Genomic DNA, 19,725 nt, shown 5'->3' with positions numbered 1-19,725 from the left:
AAAAGTAATAGCACACCTCACACCATGAAGGACTCACTTTTGATATATAGCTTGCCTGGCTGCACGCTACGGTACGACCCGCATTAATTGCCGAAAATCACGGAAGAATAATAATAATAAATGAAGAACAATATGGGCCTTTCATTACATGAATAGGCCCATAACTAGAAACGAAAATTCCTGAAGAAATTTTGAGATGGGCCTAATCCGCTGACCGTGGAAGAGCCTGTGCTACTTATAAAATGGGTGGTCTGTGTACTGCTAGGCGGTTGCTAAGATTTGCAAGTTAGTTGCTACGGTGCTGCTAGGTGGTTACCGAAGTGCCGCTAGGCATTGCTAGGTGGTTGCAATGTTGTTATTAGGCATTGCAAGTGTGTTGGTAGCTGGTTGCTAGGCATTGCTACGTGGTTGCTATGTTGTTGCTATGCAATTATAGGTGGTTGCTATGGTGTTGCATGGTGGTTGCTAGGTGCTGCAAGGTGTTTGCTATGGCATCAGAAGGCGTTGCTATGGCCTCAGTAGCTGGTTGCTAGGCATAACTAAATGGTTGCTATGGTGTTGCTATGCATTTTTTGGTGGTTGCTATGGTGTTCCTAGGTGGTTGCTAGCTGTTGCAAGGTGGTTGCTATGGTGTCATAAGGCATTGCTATGGTCTCAATAGCTGGTTGCTAGGCATAGCTAGATGGTTGCTATGGTGTTGCTATGCAATTCTAGGTGGTTGCTAAGGTGTTGCTAGGTGGTTGCAAGTGGGTTGTTATGATGTCAGAAGGCATTGCTATGGTCTCAGTAGCTGGTTGCTAGGCATGGCTAGATGGTTGCTATGGTGTTGCTATGCAATTGTAGGTGGTTGCTAAGGTGTTGCTAGGTGGTTGCTAGGTGCTGCAAGTTGGTTGCTATGATGTCAGAAGGCGTTGCTAAGGTCTCAGTAGCTGGTTGCTAGGCATAGCTAGATGGTTGCTAAGGTGTTGCTATGAAATTGTAGGTAGTTGCTAAGGTGTTGCTAGGTGGTTGCTAGGTGCTGTAAGCTGGTTGCTATGATGTCAGAAGGCGTTGCTATGGTCTCAGTAGCTGGTTGCTAGGCATAGCTGGATGGTTGCTATGGTGTTGCTATGCAATTCTAGGTGGTTGCTAAGGTGTTGCTAGGTGGTTGCTATGTTGTCAGAAGGTGTTGCTATGGGCTCAGTCGCTGGTTGCTAGGCATAGCTAGATGGTTGCTAAGGTGTTGCTATGAAATTGTAGGTAGTTGCTAAGGTGTTGCTAGATGGTTGCTAGGCAGTTGCTAGGTGTTTGGTGATGAGTCCTGGGATTGAATATTAAGTCTTGTTGCTGAGGCATGAACGCTGGCCGAATAGCAAAACTTTTACTGAAATGCATTGAAGTCAATGGGAGAGAACGAGGGATGAAAGACGAGTGCGGGTCATCATGGTGGTCCTGGGGTGTTGGGTGATGAGGACTGAGGTGGAATACCTAGTCTTGTTGCTCTGGCATTAACACTGGCCCAGTGGGAAAACTTTGACTAAAATGCATTGAAGTCAATGGGAGAGAACGAGGGATGAAAGAGGAGTGCGGGTCAAGATGGTGGACTTGGGGTGTTGGGTGATGAGGCCTAAGGTTGAATATCGAGTCTTGTTGCTGTGGCATGAACACTGGCCCAGTGGGAAAACTTTGACTGGAATGCATTGAAGCCAATGGGAGAGAACGAGGGATGAAAGACGAGTGCGGGGCAAGATGTTGGACTTGGGGTGTTGGGTGATGAGGCCTAAGGTGGAATACCAAGTCTTGTTGCTCTGGTATGAACGCTGGCCGAGTGGGACAACTTTGACTGAAATGCATTGAAGCCAATGGGCCATTCACTCCCATGAAAAAAGATGCGCCTTACTACTATTCACATGGCTAATGCTAGGTAAAAGTTAGCATTCAATGCATTCCTATGAGATTTTAAGTGTGTTTAAACGTTAATAACGTCGCCATGGTAACATATTCTGCGCAGAAAAGTAATAGCACACCTCACACCATGAAGGACTCACTTTTGATATATAGCTTGCCTGGCTGCACGCTACGGTACGACCCGCATTAATTGCCGAAAATCACGGAAGAATAATAATAATAAACTAGAAACGAAAATTCCTGAAGAAATTTTGAGATGGGCCTATTCTGCTGACCGAGGAAGAGCTGGTTCTTTTACTTATTGATTTAATTATTTAGTCTTGTTGCTGTGGCAGAAGTATTGGCCAAATAATGAAACTTTGACAGAAATGCATTGAAGTCAATGGGAGAGAACGAGGGATGAACGACGAGTGCGGGTCAAGATGGTGGACTTGGGGCGTTGGGTGATGAGGCCTAAGGGTGAATATGAAGTCTTGTTGCTGTGGTATGAACGCTGGACGAATGGGAAAACTTTGACTGAAATGCATTGAAGTCAATGGGAGGGAACGAGGGATGAAAGACGAGTGCGGGTCAAGATGGTGGACTTGGGGCGTTGGGTGATGAGGCCTAAGGGTGAATATGAAGTCTTGTTGCAGTGGTATGAACGCTGGACGAATGGGAAAACTTTGACTGAAATGCATTGAAGTCAATGGGAGGGAACGAGGGATGAAAGACGAGTGCGGGTCAAGATGGTGGACTTGGGGTGTTGGGTGATGAGGCCTGAGGTTGAATACCGAGTCTTGTTGCTGTGGTATGAACGCTGGCCGAGTGGGACAACTTTGACTGAAATGCATTGAAGTCAATGGGCCATTCACTCCCATGAAAAAAGATGCGCCTTACTACTATTCACATGGCTAATGCTAGGTAAAAGTTAGCATTTAATGCATTCCTATGGGATTTTAAGTGTGTTTTAACGTGAATAACGTCGCCATGGTAACATATTCTGCGCAGAAAAGTAATAGCACACCTCACACCATGAAGGACTCACTTTTGATATATAGCTTGCCTGGCTGCACGCTACGGTACGACCCGCATTAATTGCCGAAAATCACGGAAGAATAATAATAATAAATAACTAGAAACGAAAATTCCTGAAGAAATTTTGAGATGGGCCTATTCTGCTGACCGAGGAAGAGCCTGTGCTACTAATAAAGTGGCTGGTCTGTGCACTGCTAGGTGATTGCTATGATGTTGCTAGTTTGGTGCTATGGTGCTGCTAGGTGGTTGCTGTAGTGCCGCTAGGCATTGCTAGGTGGTTGCAATGTTGTTATTAGGCATTGCAAGGGTGTTGGTAGCTGGTTGCTAGGCGTTGCTACATGGTTGCTATGGTGTTGCTAGGTGGTTGCTTTGGTGTTGCATGGTGGTTGCTAGGTGCTGCAAGGTGTTTGCTATGGCGTCAGAAGGCATTGCTATGGTCTCAGTAGCTGGTTGCTAGGCATAGCTAGATGGTTGCTATGGTGTTGCTATGCAATTCTAGGTGGTTGCTATGGTGTTGCTAGGTGGTTGCTAGGTGCTGCAAGTGGGTTGCTAAGATGTCAGAAGGCGTTGCTAAGGTCTCAGTAGCTGGTTGCTAGGCATAGCTAGGTGGTTGCTATGGTGTTGCTATGCAATTCTAGGTGGTTGCTAAGGTGTTGCTAGGTGGTTGCTAGGTGCTGCAAGTGGGTTGCTATGATGTCAGAAGGCGTTGCTAATGTCTCAGTAGCTGGTTGCTAGGCTTAGCTAGATGGTTGCTATGGTGTTGCTATGCAATTCTAGGTGGTTGCTAAGGTGTTGCTAGGTGGTTGCTAGGTGCTGCAAGTGGGTTGCTATGATGTCAGAAGGCGTTGCTATGGTCTCAGTAGCTGGTTGCTAGGCATAGCTAGATGGTTGCTATGGTGTTGCTATGCAATTCTAGGTGGTTGCTAAGGTGTTGCTAGGTGGTTGCTATGATGTCAGAAGGCGTTGCTAAGGTCTCAGTAGCTGGTTGCTAGGCATAGCTAGATGGTTGCTATGGTGTTGCTATGCAATTGTAGGTGGTTGCTAAGGTGTTGCTAGGTGGTTGCTAGGTGCTGCAAGTGGGTTGCTATGATGTCAGAAGGCGTTGCTAAGGTCTCAGTAGCTGGATGCTAGGCATAGCTAGATGGTTGCTATGGTGTTGCTATGCAATTCTAGGTGGTTGCTAAGGTGTTGCTAGGTGGTTGCTAGGTGCTGCAAGTGGGTTGCTATGATGTCAGAAGCCGTTGCTATGTTCTCAGTAGCTGGTTGCTAGGCATAGCTAGATGGTTGCTATGGTGTTGCTATGCAATTCTAGGTGGTTGCTATGGTGTTGCTAGGTGGTTGCTAGGTGCTGCAAGGTGGTTGCTAGGTTGTGGGATGGCGTTCCTATGGTGTCAGTAGCTGGTAGCTAGGCGTTGCTATGTGGTTGCTATGCAGTTGCTATGTAATTATAGGTGGTTGCTATGGTGTTGCTAGGCATCGCTAGGTGGTTGCTACAGTGCTGCTAGGCGTTTGGTTATGAGGCCTAAGGTTGAATATTAAGTGTTGATGATGTGGCATGAACAGTGGCTGAATAGCACAAGTTTGATTGAAATGCATTGAAGTCAATGGGAGAGAACGAGGGATGAAAGACGAGTGCGGGTCAAGATGATGGACTTGGGGTGTTGGGTGATGAGGCCTAAGGTTGAATACCGAGTCTTGTTGCTGTGGTATGAACGCTGGCCGAGAGGGACAACTTTGACTGAAATGCATTGAAGTCAATGGGAAAGAACGAGGGATGAAAGACGAGTGTGGGTCAAGATGTTGGACTTGTGGTGTTGGGTGATGAGGCCTAAGGTTGAATACCGAATCTTGTTGCTGTGGCATAAACGTTGGCCCAGTGGGAAAACTTTGACTGAAATGCATTGAAGTCAATGGGAGAGAACGAGGGATGAAAGACGAGTGCGGGTGAAGATGGTGGTCTAAAGGTGTTTGGTGATGAGGACTAAGGTTGAATTCCTAGTCTTGTTGCTGTGGTATGAACACTGGCCGAGTAGGAAATCTTTGACTAAAATGTATTGAAGTCAATGGGAGAGAACGAGGGATGAAAGACGAGTGCGGGTCAAGATGGTGGACTTGGGGTGTTGGGTGATGAGGCCTAAGGTTGAATACCGAGTCTTGTTGCTGTGGTATGAACGCTGGCCGAGTGGGACAACTTTGACTGAAATGCATTGAAGCCAATGGGCCATTCACTCCCATGAAAAAAGATGCGCCTTACTACTATTCACATGGCTAATGCTAGGTAAAAGTTAGCATTTAATGCATTCCTATGGGATTTTTAGTGTGTTTTAACGTGAATAACGTCGCCATGGTAACATATTCTGCGCAGAAAAGTAATAGCACACCTCACACAACCAAGGACTCACTTTTGATATATAGATTGCCTGGCTGCATGTTACGGTACGACCCGCATTAATTGCCGAAAATCTACGGAAGAATAATAATAATAACTAGAAACGAAAATTCCTGAAGAAATTTTGAGATGGGCCTATTCTGCTGACCCGGGAAGAGCTGGTGCTTTTACTTATTAATTTAATTATTCAGTCTTGTAGCTGTGGCAGGAGCAGTGGCCAAATAATGAAACTTTGACCAAAATGCATTGAAGTCAATGGGAGAGAACGAGGGATGAAAGACGAGTGCGGGTGAAGATGGTGGTCTTGAGGTGTTTGGTGATGAGGACTAAGGTTGAATTCCTAGTCTTGTTGCTGTGGTATGAACACTGGCCGAGTAGGAAATCTTTGACTAAAATGTATTGAAGTCAATGGGAGAGAACGAGGGATGAAAGACGAGTGCGGGTCAAGATGGTGGACTTGGGGTGTTGGGTGATGAGGCCTAAGGTTGAATGCCGAGTCTTGTTGCTGTGGTATGAACGCTGGCCGAGTGGGACAACTTTGACTGAAATGCATTGAAGCCAATGGGCCATTCACTCCCATGAAAAAAGATGCGCCTTACTACTATTCACATGGCTAATGCTAGGTAAAAGTTAGCATTTAATGCATTCCTATGGGATTTTTAGTGTGTTTTAACGTGAATAACGTCGCCATGGTAACATATTCTGCGCAGAAAAGTAATAGCACACCTCACACAACCAAGGACTCACTTTTGATATATAGATTGCCTGGCTGCACGTTACGGTACGACCCGCATTAATTGCCGAAAATCTACGGAAGAATAATAATAATAATAAATAAAGTTTTTATTTTTCGACTTTGAGAGGCAATTGCACGCAATCCGTAAGAAGTACGGAGACAATCGATATGTCAATCCGTGCAGCTAAGTAAGCCCTACGATTTGGCACCAAAGTGAGCTCCGTGCCTTTCACGGGCTCAGCGCAAATTGGCAAAATGTAGTTTACTAGGTGAAGAACAATATGGGCCTTTCATTACATGAATAGGCCCATAATAAATAAAGTTTTTATTTTTCGACTTTGAGAGGCAATTGCACGCAATCCGTAAGAAGTACGGAGACAATCGATATGTCAATCCGTGCAGCTAAGTAAGCCCTACGATTTGGCACGAAAGTGAGCTCCGTGCCTTTCACGGGCTCAGCGCAAATTGGCAAAATGTAGTTTACTAGGTGAAGAACAATATGGGCCTTTCATTACATGAATAGGCCCATAATAATAATAATAAAGTTTTTTTTTCGACTTTGAGAGGCAATTGCACGCAATCCGTAAGCAGTACGGAGACAAACGATATGTCAATCCGTGCAGCTAAGTAAGCCCTACGATTTGGCACCAAAGTGAGCTCCGTGCCTTTCACGGGCTCAGCGCAAATTGGCAAAATGTAATTTACTAGGTGAAGAACAATATGGGCCTTTCATTACATGAATAGGCCCATAATAATAAATAATAAAGTTTTTTTTCCACTTTGAGAGGGAATTGCACGCAATCCGTAAGCAGTACGGAGACAAACGATATGTCAATCCGTCCGGCAAGGTAAGCCCTACGATTTGGCCCCAACGTGAGCTCCATGCCTTTCACAGGCTCAGCGCAAATTGGCAAAATGTAATTTACTAGGTGAAGAACAATATGGGCCTTTCATTACATGAATAGGCCCATAACTAGAAACGAAAATTCCTGAAGAAATTTTGAGATGGGCCTATTCCGCTGACCGTGGAAGAGCCTGTGCTACTTATAAAATGGGTGGTCTGTGTACTGCTAGGCGATTGCTAAGATTTGCAAGTTAGTTGCTACGGTGCTGCTAGGTGGTTACCGAAGTGCCGCTAGGCATTGCTAGGTGGTTGCAATGTTGTTATTAGGCATTGCAAGTGTGTTGGTAGCTGGTTGCTAGGCATTGCTACGTGGTTGCTATGTTGTTGCTATGCAATTAAAGGTGGTTGCTATGTTGTTGCATGGTGGTTGCTAGGTGCTGCAAGGTGTTTGCTATGGCATCAGAAGGTGTTGCAATGGTCTCAGTAGCTGGTCGCTAGGCATATCTAAATGGTTGCTATGGTGTTGCTATGCATTTTTTGGTGGTTGCTATGGTGTTGCTAGGTGGTTGCTAGCTGTTGCTAGGTGGTTGCTATGGTGTCATAAGGCATTGCTATGGTCTCAGTAGCTGGTTGCTAGGCATAGCTAGATGGTTGCTATGGTGTTGCTAGGTGGTTGCTAGGTGCTGCAAGCTGGTTGCTATGATGTCAGAAGGCGTTGCTATGGTCTCAGTAGCTGGTTGCTAGGCATACCTAGATGGTTGCTATGGTGTTGCTATGCAATTCTAGGTGGTTGCTAGGTGCTGCAAGCGGGTTGCTATGATGTCAGAAGGCGTTGCAATGGTCTCAGTAGCTGGTTGCTAGGCATAGCTAGATGGTTGCTAAGGTGTTGCTAGGTGGTTGCTAGGTGCTGCACGGGGGTTGCTATGATGTCAGAACGCGTTGCTATGGTCTCAGTAGCTGGTTGCTAGGCATATCTAGATGGTTGCTATGGTGTTGCTTTGCAATTATAGATGGTTGCTAAGGTGTTGCTAGGTGGTTGCTATGTTGTCAGAAGGTGTTGCTATGGTCTCAGTAGCTGGTTGCTAGGCATAGCTTGATGGTTGCTAAGGTGTTGCTATGCAATTATAGCTGGTTGCTAAGGTGTTGCTAGGTGGTTGCTAGGTGCTGCAAGCGGGTTGCTATGATGTCAGAAGGCGTTGCTATGGTGTCAGTAGCTGGTTGCTAGGCATAGCTAGATGGTTGCTATAGTGTTGCTATGCAATTTTAGGTGGTTGCTAAGGTGTTGCTAGGTGGTTGCTAGGTGCTGCAAGTGGGTTGCTATGATGTCAGAACGCGTTGCTATGGTCTCAGTAGCTGGTTGCTAGGCATAGCTAGATGGTTGCTATGGTGTTGCTATGCAATTCTAGGTGGTTGCTAAGGTGTTGCTAGGTGGTTGCTAGGTGCTGCAAGTGGGTTGCTATGATGTCAGAACGCGTTGCTATGGTCTCAGTAGCTGGTTGCTAGGCATATCTAGATGGTTGCTATGGTGTTGCTATGCAATTATAAATGGTTGCTAAGGTGTTGCTAGGTGGTTGCTATGTTGTCAGAAGGTGTTGCTATGGTCTCAGTAGCTGGTTGCTAGGCATAGCTAGATGGTTGCTATGGTGTTGCTATGCAATTTTAGGTGGTTGCTAAGGTGTTGCTAGGTGGTTGCTAGGTGCTGCAAGTGGGTTGCTATGATGTCAGAACGCGTTGCTATGGTCTCAGTAGCTGGTTGCTAGGCATAGCTAGATGGTTGCTATGGTGTTGCTATGCAATTATAGGTGGTTGCTAGGTGCTGCAAGCGGGTTGCTATGATGTCAGAAGGCGTTGCTATGGTCTCAGTAGCTGATTGCTAGGCATAGCTAGATGGTTGCTATGGTGTTGCTATGCAATTTTAGGTGGTTGCTAAGGTGTTGCTAGGTGGTTGCTAGGTGCTGCAAGTGGGTTGCTATGATGTCAGAACGCGTTGCTATGGTCTCAGTAGCTGGTTGCTAGGCATATCTAGATGGTTGCTAAGGTGTTGCTAGGTGGTTGCTATGTTGTCAGAAGGTGTTGCTATGGGCTCAGTAGCTGGTTGCTAGGCATAGCTAGATGGTTGCTAAGGTGTTGCTATGAAATTGTAGGTAGTTGCTAAGGTGTTGCTAGGTGGTTGCTAGGCAGTTGCTAGGTGTTTGGTGATGAGGCCTGAGGTTGAATACCAAGTCTTGTTGCTGTGGCATTAACACTGGCTAATTGGCAAAACTTTGATTGAAATGCATTGAAGTCAATGGGAGAGAACGAGGGATGAAAGACGAGTGCGGGGGAAGATGTTGGACTTGGGGTGTTGGGTGATGAGGCCTGAGGTTGAATACCGAGTCTTATTGCTGTGGTATGAACGCTGGGCCAGTGGGAAAACTTTGACTGAAATGCATTGAAGTCAATGGGAGAGAACGAGGGATGAAAGACGAGTGCGGGGCAGTATGGGGGTCTGATGGTTTTGGTTGATGATGCCTGAGGTTGAATACCGAGTCTTATTGCTGTGGCATCAACCCTGGCCGAGTAGGAAAACTTTGACCGAAATGCATTAAAGTCAATGGGAGAGAACGAGGGATGAAAGACGAGTGCGGGTCAAGATGTTGGACTTGAGGTGTTGAGTGATGAGGCCTACGGTATAATACCGAGTCTTGTTGCTGTGGTATGAACGCTGGCCGAGTGGGAAAACTTTGACTGAAATGCATTGAAGTCAATGGGCCATTCACTCCCATGAAAAAAGATGCGCCTTACTACTATTCACATGGTTAGTCAGGCTAATGCTAGGTAAAAGTTAGCATTCAATGCATTCCTATGGGATTTTAAGTGTGTTTTAACGTGAATAACGTCGCCATGCTAACATATTCTGCGCAGAAAAGTAATAGCACACCTCACACCATGAAGGACTCACTTTTGATATATAGCTTGCCTGGCTGCACGCTACGGCACGACCCGCATTAATTGCCGAAAATCACGGAAGAATAATAATAATAAATAACTAGAAACGAAAATTCCTGAAGAAATTTTGAGATGGGCCTATTCCGCTGACCGTGGCAGAGCCTGTGCTACTAATAAAATGGGTGGTCTGTACTGCAAGGTGATTGCTAAGATTTGCAAGTTAGTTGCTACGGTGCTGCTAGGTGGTTACCGAAGTGCCGCTAGGCATTGCTAGCTGGTTGCAATGTTGTTATTAGGCATTGCAAGGGTGTTGGTAGCTGGTTGCTAGGCGTTGCTACATGGTTGCTATGGTGTTGCATGGTGGTTGCTAGGTGCTGCAAGGTGTTTGCAATGGCATCAGAAGGCCTTGCTATGGTCTCAGCAGCTGGTTGCTAGGCATAGCGAAATGGTTGCTATGTTGTTGCTATGCATTTTTTGGTGGTTGCTATGGTGTTGCTAGGTTGTTGCTAGGTGCTGCAAGTGGGTTGCTATGATGTTAGAAGGCGTTGCTAAGGTCTCAGTAGCTGGTTGCTAGGCGTTGCTATGGTGTCGCTATGCAATTCTAGGTGGTTGCTAGGTGCTGCAAGTTGGTTGCTATGATGTCAGAAGGCGTTGCTAAGGTCTCAGTAGCTGGTTGCTAGGCATAGCTAGATGGTTGCTATGGTGTTGCTATGAAATTCTAGGTGGTTGCTAAGGTGTTGCTAGGTGGTTGCTAGGTGCTGCAAGTGGTTTGCTATGATGTCAGAAGGCGTTGCTAAGGTCTCAGTAGCTGGTTGCTAGGCATAGCTAGATGGTTGCTATGGTGTTGCTATGCAATTCTAGGTGGTTGCTAAGGTGTTGCTAGGTGCTGCAAGCGGGTTGCTATGATGTCAGAAGGCGTTGCTATGCTCTCAGTAGCTGGTTGCTAGGCATAGCTAGATGGTTGCTATGGTGTTGCTATGCAATTTTAGGTGGTTGCTAAGGTGCTGCTAGGTGGTTGCTATGTTGTCAGAAGGTGTTGCTATGGGCTCAGTAGCTGGTTGCTAGGCATAGCTAGATGGTTGCTATGGTGTTGCTATGGAATTATAGGTGGTTGCTAAGGTGTTGCTAGGTGGTTGCTAGGTGCTGCAAGTGGGTTGCTATGATGTCAGATGGCGTTGCTATGGTCTCAGTAGCTGGTTGCTAGGCATAGCTAGATGGTTGCTATGGTGTTGCTATGCAATTCTAGGTGGTTGCTAAGGTGTTGCTAGGTGGTTGCTAGGTGCTGTAAGCTGGTTGCTATGATGTCAGAAGGCGTTGCTATGGTCTCAGTAGCTGGTTGCTAGGCATAGCTGGATGGTTGCTATGGTGTTGCTATGCAATTCTAGGTGGTTGCTAAGGTGTTGCTAGGTGGTTGCTATGTTGTCAGAAGGTGTTGCTATGGGCTCAGTCGCTGGTTGCTAGGCATAGCTAGATGGTTGCTAAGGTGTTGCTATGAAATTGTAGGTTGTTGCTAAGGTGTTGCTAGGTGGTTGCTAGGCAGTTGCTAGGTGTTTGGTGACGAGGCCTGAGGTTGAATACCAAGTCTTGTTGCTGTGGCATTAACACTGGCTAATTGGCAAAACTTTGATTGAAATGCATTGAAGTCAATGGGAGAGAACGAGGGATGAAAGACGAGTGCGGGTCAGGATGGTGGTCTTAAGGTGTTGTGTGATGATGCCTGTGGTTTAATACCGAGTCTTATTGCTGTGGTATGAACGCTGGCCGAGTGGGAGTACTTTGACTGAAATGTATTGAAGTCAATGGGAGAGAACGAGGGATGAAAGACGAGTGCGGGTCAAGATGTTGGACTTGCGGTGTTGAGTGATGAGGCCTACGGTATAATACCGAGTCTTGTTGCTGTGGTATGAACACTGGCCCAGTGGGAAAACTTTGACTGAAATGCATTGAAGTCAATGGGAGAGAACGAGGGATGAAAGACGAGTGCGGGTGAAGATGGTGGTCTTGAGGTGTTTGGTGATGAGGACTAAGGTTGAATTCCTAGTCTTGTTGCTGTGGTATGAACACTGGCCGAGTAGGAAATCTTTGACTAAAATGTATTGAAGTCAATGGGAGAGAACGAGGGATGAAAGACGAGTGCGGGTCAAGATGGTGGACTTGGGGTGTTGGGTGATGAGGCCTAAGGTTGAATGCCGAGTCTTGTTGCTGTGGTATGAACGCTGGCCGAGTGGGACAACTTTGACTGAAATGCATTGAAGCCAATGGGCCATTCACTCCCATGAAAAAAGATGCGCCTTACTACTATTCACATGGCTAATGCTAGGTAAAAGTTAGCATTTAATGCATTCCTATGGGATTTTTAGTGTGTTTTAACGTGAATAACGTCGCCATGGTAACATATTCTGCGCAGAAAAGTAATAGCACACCTCACACAACCAAGGACTCACTTTTGATATATAGATTGCCTGGCTGCACGTTACGGTACGACCCGCATTAATTGCCGAAAATCTACGGAAGAATAATAATAATAATAAATAAAGTTTTTATTTTTCGACTTTGAGAGGCAATTGCACGCAATCCGTAAGAAGTACGGAGACAATCGATATGTCAATCCGTGCAGCTAAGTAAGCCCTACGATTTGGCACCAAAGTGAGCTCCGTGCCTTTCACGGGCTCAGCGCAAATTGGCAAAATGTAGTTTATTAGGTGAAGAACAATATGGGCCTTTCATTACATGAATAGGCCCATAATAATAATAAAGTTTTTTTTTCGACTTTGAGAGGCAATTGCACGCAATCCGTAAGCAGTACGGAGACAACCGATATGTCAATCCGTGCAGCTAAGTAAGCCCTACGATTTGGCACCAAAGTGAGCTCCGTGCCTTTCACGGGCTCAGCGCAAATTGGCAAAATGTAGTTTACTAGGTGAAGAACAATATGGGCCTTTCATTACATGAATAGGCCCATAATAATAAAGTTTTTTTTTCGACTTTGAGAGGCAATTGCACGCAATCCGTAAGAAGTACGGAGACAATCGATATGTCAATCCGTGCAGCTAAGTAAGCCCTACGATTTGGCACCAAAGTGAGCTCCGTGCCTTTCACGGGCTCAGCGCAAATTGGCAAAATGTAGTTTACTAGGTGAAGAACAATATGGGCCTTTCATTACATGAATAGGCCCATAACTAGAAACGAAAATTCCTGAAGAAATTTTGAGATGGGCCTATTCCGCTGACCGTGGCAGAGCCTGTGCTGCTAATAAAATGGGTGGTCTGTACTGCAAGGTGATTGCTAAGATTTGCAAGTTAGTTGCTACGGTGCTGCTAGGTGGTTACCGAAGTGCCGCTAGGCATTGCTAGCTGGTTGCAATGTTGTTATTAGGCATTGCAAGGGTGTTGGTAGCTGGTTGCTAGGCGTTGCTACATGGTTGCTATGGTGTTGCATGGTGGTTGCTAGGTGCTGCAAGGTGTTTGCAATGGCATCAGAAGGCCTTGCTATGGTCTCAGCAGCTGGTTGCTAGGCATAGCGAAATGGTTGCTATGTTGTTGCTATGCATTTTTTGGTGGTTGCTATGGTGTTGCTAGGTTGTTGCTAGGTGCTGCAAGTGGGTTGCTATGATGTTAGAAGGCGTTGCTAAGGTCTCAGTAGCTGGTTGCTAGGCGTTGCTATGGTGTCGCTATGCAATTCTAGGTGGTTGCTAGGTGCTGCAAGTTGGTTGCTATGATGTCAGAAGGCGTTGCTAAGGTCTCAGTAGCTGGTTGCTAGGCATAGCTAGATGGTTGCTATGGTGTTGCTATGAAATTCTAGGTGGTTGCTAAGGTGTTGCTAGGTGGTTGCTAGGTGCTGCAAGTGGTTTGCTATGATGTCAGAAGGCGTTGCTAAGGTCTCAGTAGCTGGTTGCTAGGCATAGCTAGATGGTTGCTATGGTGTTGCTATGCAATTCTAGGTGGTTGCTAAGGTGTTGCTAGGTGCTGCAAGCGGGTTGCTATGATGTCAGAAGGCGTTGCTATGCTCTCAGTAGCTGGTTGCTAGGCATAGCTAGATGGTTGCTATGGTGTTGCTATGCAATTTTAGGTGGTTGCTAAGGTGCTGCTAGGTGGTTGCTATGTTGTCAGAAGGTGTTGCTATGGGCTCAGTAGCTGGTTGCTAGGCATAGCTAGATGGTTGCTATGGTGTTGCTATGGAATTATAGGTGGTTGCTAAGGTGTTGCTAGGTGGTTGCTAGGTGCTGCAAGTGGGTTGCTATGATGTCAGATGGCGTTGCTATGGTCTCAGTAGCTGGTTGCTAGGCATAGCTAGATGGTTGCTATGGTGTTGCTATGCAATTCTAGGTGGTTGCTAAGGTGTTGCTAGGTGGTTGCTAGGTGCTGTAAGCTGGTTGCTATGATGTCAGAAGGCGTTGCTATGGTCTCAGTAGCTGGTTGCTAGGCATAGCTGGATGGTTGCTATGGTGTTGCTATGCAATTCTAGGTGGTTGCTAAGGTGTTGCTAGGTGGTTGCTATGTTGTCAGAAGGTGTTGCTATGGTCTCAGTAGCTGGTTGCTAGGCATAGCTAGATGGTTGCTAAGGTGTTGCTATGAAATTGTAGGTAGTTGCTAAGCTGTTGCTAGGTGGTTGCTAGGCAGTTGCTATGTGTTTGGTGATGAGGCCTGAGGTTTAATACCAAGTCTTGTTGCTGTGGCATTAACACTGGCCAAGTGGCAAAACTTTGATTGAAATGCATTGAAGTCAATGGGAGAGAACGAGGGATGAAAGACGAGTGCGGGTCAAGATGATGGACTTGGGGTGTTGGGTGATGAGGCCTAAGGTTGAATACCGAGTCTTGTTGCTGTGGTATGAACGCTGGCCGAGAGGGACAACTTTGACTGAAATGCATTGAAGTCAATGGGAAAGAACGAGGGATGAAAGACGAGTGTGGGTCAAGATGTTGGACTTGTGGTGTTGGGTGATGAGGCCTAAGGTTGAATACCGAATCTTGTTGCTGTGGCATAAACGTTGGCCCAGTGGGAAAACTTTGACTGAAATGCATTGAAGTCAATGGGAGAGAACGAGGGATGAAAGACGAGTGCGGGTCAAGATGGTGGACTTGGGGTGTTGGGTGATGAGGCCTAAGGTTGAATACCGAGTCTTGTTGCTGTGGTATGAATGCTGGCCGAGTGGGACAACTTTGACTGAAATGCATTGAAGCCAATGAGCCATTCACTCCCTTGAAAAAAGATGCGCCTTACTACTATTCACATGGCTAATGCTAGGTAAAAGTTAGCATTTAATGCATTCCTATGGGATTTTTAGTGTGTTTTAACGTGAATAACGTCGCCATGGTAACATATTCTGCGCAGAAAAGTAATAGCACACCTCACACAACCAAGGACTCACTTTTGATATATAGATTGCCTGGCTGCACGTTACGGTACGACCCGCATTAATTGCCGAAAATCTACGGAAGAATAATAATAATAACTAGAAACGAAAATTCCTGAAGAAATTTTGAGATGGGCCTATTATGCTGACCGAGGAAGAGCCTGTGCTACTAATAAAGTGGCTGGTCTGTGCACTGCTAGGTGATTGCTATGATGTTGCTAGTTTGGTGCTATGGTGCTGCTAGGCGGTTGCTGTAGTGCCGCTAGGCATTGCTAGGTGGTTGCAATGTTGTTATTAGGCATTGCAAGGGTGTTGGTAGCTGGTTGCTAGGCGTTGCTACATGGTTGCTATGGTGTTGCATGGTGGTTGCTAGGTGCTGCAAGGTGTTTGCAATGGCATCAGAAGGCCTTGCTATGGTCTCAGCAGCTGGTTGCTAGGCATAGCTAAATGGTTGCTATGGTGTTGCTATGCATTTTTTGGTGGTTGCTATGGTGTTGCTAGGTGGTTGCTAGGTGCTGCAAGTGGGTTGCTATGATGTCAGAAGGCGTTGCTAAGGTCTCAGTAGCTGGTTGCTAGGCATAGCTAGATGGTTGCTATGGTGTTGCTATGCAATTATAGGTGGTTGCTAAGGTGTTGGTAGGTGGTTGCTAGGTGCTGCAAGTCGGTTGCTATGATGTCAGATGGCGTTGCTATGGTCTCAGTTGCTGGTTGCTAGGCATAGCTAGATGGTTGCTATGGTGTTGCTATGCAATTGTAGGTGGTTGCTAAGGTATGGGTAGGTGGTTGCTAGGTGCTGCAAGCTGGTTGCTATGATGTCAGAAGGCGTTGCTATGGTCTCAGTAGCTGGTTGCTAGGCATAGCTAGATGGTTGCTATGGTGTTGCTATGCAATTTTAGGTGGTTGCTAAGGTGTTGGTAGGTGGTTGCTAGGTGCTGCAAGCTGGTTGCTATGATGTCAGAAGGCGTTGCTATGGTCTCAGTAGCTGGTTGCTAGGCATAGCTAGATGGTTGCTATGGTGTTGCTATGCAATTCTAGGTGGTTGCTAAGGTGTTGCTAGGTGGTTGCTATGTTGTCAGATGGCGTTGCTATGGTCTCAGTAGCTGGTTGCTAGGCATAGCTAGATGGTTGCTATGGTGTTGCTATGCAATTCTAGGTGGTTGCTAAGGTGTTGCTAGGTGGTTGCTAGGTGCTGCTAGTGGGTTGCTATGATGTCAGAAGGCGTTGCTAAGGTTTCAGTAGCTGGTTGCTAGGCATAGCTAGATGGTTGCTATGGTGTTGCTATGCAATTCTAGGTGGTTGCTAAGGTGTTGCTAGGTGGTTGCTATGTTGTCAGAAGGTGTTGCTATGGTCTCAGTAGCTGGTTGCTAGGCATAGCTAGATGGTTGCTAAGGTGTTGCTATGAAATTGTAGGTAGTTGCTAAGCTGTTGCTAGGTGGTTGCTAGGCAGTTGCTATGTGTTTGGTGATGAGGCCTGAGGTTTAATACCAAGTCTTGTTGCTGTGGCATTAACACTGGCCAAGTGGCAAAACTTTGATTGAAATGCATTGAAGTCAATGGGAGAGAACGAGGGATGAAAGACGAGTGCGGGTCAAGATGATGGACTTGGGGTGTTGGGTGATGAGGCCTAAGGTTGAATACCGAGTCTTGTTGCTGTGGTATGAACGCTGGCCGAGAGGGACAACTTTGACTGAAATGCATTGAAGTCAATGGGAAAGAACGAGGGATGAAAGACGAGTGTGGGTCAAGATGTTGGACTTGTGGTGTTGGGTGATGAGGCCTAAGGTTGAATACCGAATCTTGTTGCTGTGGCATAAACGTTGGCCCAGTGGGAAAACTTTGACTGAAATGCATTGAAGTCAATGGGAGAGAACGAGGGATGAAAGACGAGTGCGGGTGAAGATGGTGGTCTTGAGGTGTTTGGTGATGAGGACTAAGGTTGAATTCCTAGTCTTGTTGCTGTGGTATGAACACTGGCCGAGTAGGAAATCTTTGACTAAAATGTATTGAAGTCAATGGGAGAGAACGAGGGATGAAAGACGAGTGCGGGTCAAGATGGTGGACTTGGGGTGTTGGGTGATGAGGCCTAAGGTTGAATACCGAGTCTTGTTGCTGTGGTATGAATGCTGGCCGAGTGGGACAACTTTGACTGAAATGCATTGAAGCCAATGGGCCATTCACTCCCATGAAAAAAGATGCGCCTTACTACTATTCACATGGCTAATGCTAGGTAAAAGTTAGCATTTAATGCATTCCTATGGGATTTTTAGTGTGTTTTAACGTGAATAACGTCGCCATGGTAACATATTCTGCGCAGAAAAGTAATAGCACACCTCACACCATGAAGGACTCACTTTTGATATATAGCTTGCCTGGCTGCACGCTACGGCACGACCCGCATTAATTGCCGAAAATCACGGAAGAATAATAATAATAAATAACTAGAAACGAAAATTCCTGAAGAAATTTTGAGATGGGCCTATTCTGCTGACCGTGTAAGAGCTTGTGCTACTAATAAAGTGGCTGGTCTGTGCAGTGCTAGGTGATTGCTATGATGTTGCTAGTTTGGTGCTATGGTGCTGCTAGGCGGTTGCTGTAGTGCCGCTAGGCATTGCTAGGTGGTTGCAATGTTGTTATTAGGCATTGCAATGGTGTTGGAAACTGGTTGCTAGGCGTTGCTACATGGTTGCTATGGTGTTGCATGGTGGTTGCTAGGTGCTGCAATGTGTTTGCTATGGCATCAGAAGGCCTTGCTATGGTCTAAGTAGGTGGTTGCTAGACATAGTTAAATGGTTGCTATGGTGTTGCTAGGTGGTTGCTAGGTGCTGCAAGGTGGTTGCTATGGCGTCAGAAGGCATTGCTATGGTCTCAGTAGCTGGTTGCTAGGCATAGCTAGATGGTTGCTATGGTGTTGCTATGCAATTCTAGGTGGTTGCTAAGGTGTTGCTAGGTGGTTGCTAGGTGCTGTAAGCTGGTTGCTATGATGTCAGAAGGCGTTGCTATGGTCTCAGTAGCTGGTTGCTAGGCATAGCTGGATGGTTGCTATGGTGTTGCTATGCAATTCTAGGTGGTTGCTAAGGTGTTGCTAGGTGGTTGCTATGTTGTCAGAAGGTGTTGCTATGGGCTCAGTCGCTGGTTGCTAGGCATAGCTAGATGGTTGCTAAGGTGTTGCTATGAAATTGTAGGTTGTTGCTAAGGTGTTGCTAGGTGGTTGCTAGGCAGTTGCTAGGTGTTTGGTGACGAGGCCTGAGGTTGAATACCAAGTCTTGTTGCTGTGGCATTAACACTGGCTAATTGGCAAAACTTTGATTGAAATGCATTGAAGTCAATGGGAGAGAACGAGGGATGAAAGACGAGTGCGGGTGAAGATGGTGGTCTTAAGGTGTTTGGTGATGAGGACTAAGGTTGAATTCCTAGTCTTGTTGCTGTGGTATGAACACTGGCCGAGTAGGAAATCTTTGACTAAAATGTATTGAAGTCAATGGGAGAGAACGAGGGATGAAAGACGAGTGCGGGTGAAGATGGTGGTCTTGAGGTGTTTGGTGATGAGGACTAAGGTTGAATTCCTAGTCTTGTTGCTGTGGTATGAACACTGGCCGAGTAGGAAATCTTTGACTAAAATGTATTGAAGTCAATGGGAGAGAACGAGGGATGAAAGACGAGTGCGGGTCAAGATGGTGGACTTGGGGTGTTGGGTGATGAGGCCTAAGGTTGAATGCCGAGTCTTGTTGCTGTGGTATGAACGCTGGCCGAGTGGGACAACTTTGACTGAAATGCATTGAAGCCAATGGGCCATTCACTCCCATGAAAAAAGATGCGCCTTACTACTATTCACATGGCTAATGCTAGGTAAAAGTTAGCATTTAATGCATTCCTATGGGATTTTTAGTGTGTTTTAACGTGAATAACGTCGCCATGGTAACATATTCTGCGCAGAAAAGTAATAGCACACCTCACACAACCAAGGACTCACTTTTGATATATAGATTGCCTGGCTGCACGTTACGGTACGACCCGCATTAATTGCCGAAAATCTACGGAAGAATAATAATAATAACTAGAAACGAAAATTCCTGAAGAAATTTTGAGATGGGCCTATTCTGCTGACCGTGTAAGAGCCTGTGCTACTAATAAAGTGGCTGGTCTCTGCACTGCTAGGTGATTGCTATGATGTTGCTAGTTTGGTGCTATGGTGCTGCTAGGCGGTTGCTGTAGTGCCGCTAGGCATTGCTAGGTGGTTGCAATGTTGTTATTAGTCATTGCAACGGTGTTGGTAGCTGGTTGCTAGGCGTTGCTACGTGGTTGCTATGGTGTTGCATGGTGGTTGCTAGGTGCTGCAATGTGTTTGCTATGACATCAGAAGGCCTTGCTATGGTCTCAGTAGCTGGGAGCTAGGCATAGCTAAATGGTTGCTATGGTGTTGCTATGCATTTTTTGGTGGTTGCTATGGTGTTGCTAGGTGGTTGCTAGCTGTTGCAAGGTGTTTGCTGTGGTGCCAGAAGGCGTTGCTATGGTCTGAGTAGCTGGTTGCTAGGCATAGCAAAATGGTTGCTATGGTGTTGCTATGCATTT

The sequence above is a fragment of the Paramormyrops kingsleyae genome, chromosome 1, assembly GCF_048594095.1.
Source record: "Paramormyrops kingsleyae isolate MSU_618 chromosome 1, PKINGS_0.4, whole genome shotgun sequence".
NCBI lineage: Eukaryota > Metazoa > Chordata > Actinopteri > Osteoglossiformes > Mormyridae > Paramormyrops > Paramormyrops kingsleyae.
Note: the sequence above shows the minus strand (reverse complement) of the source record.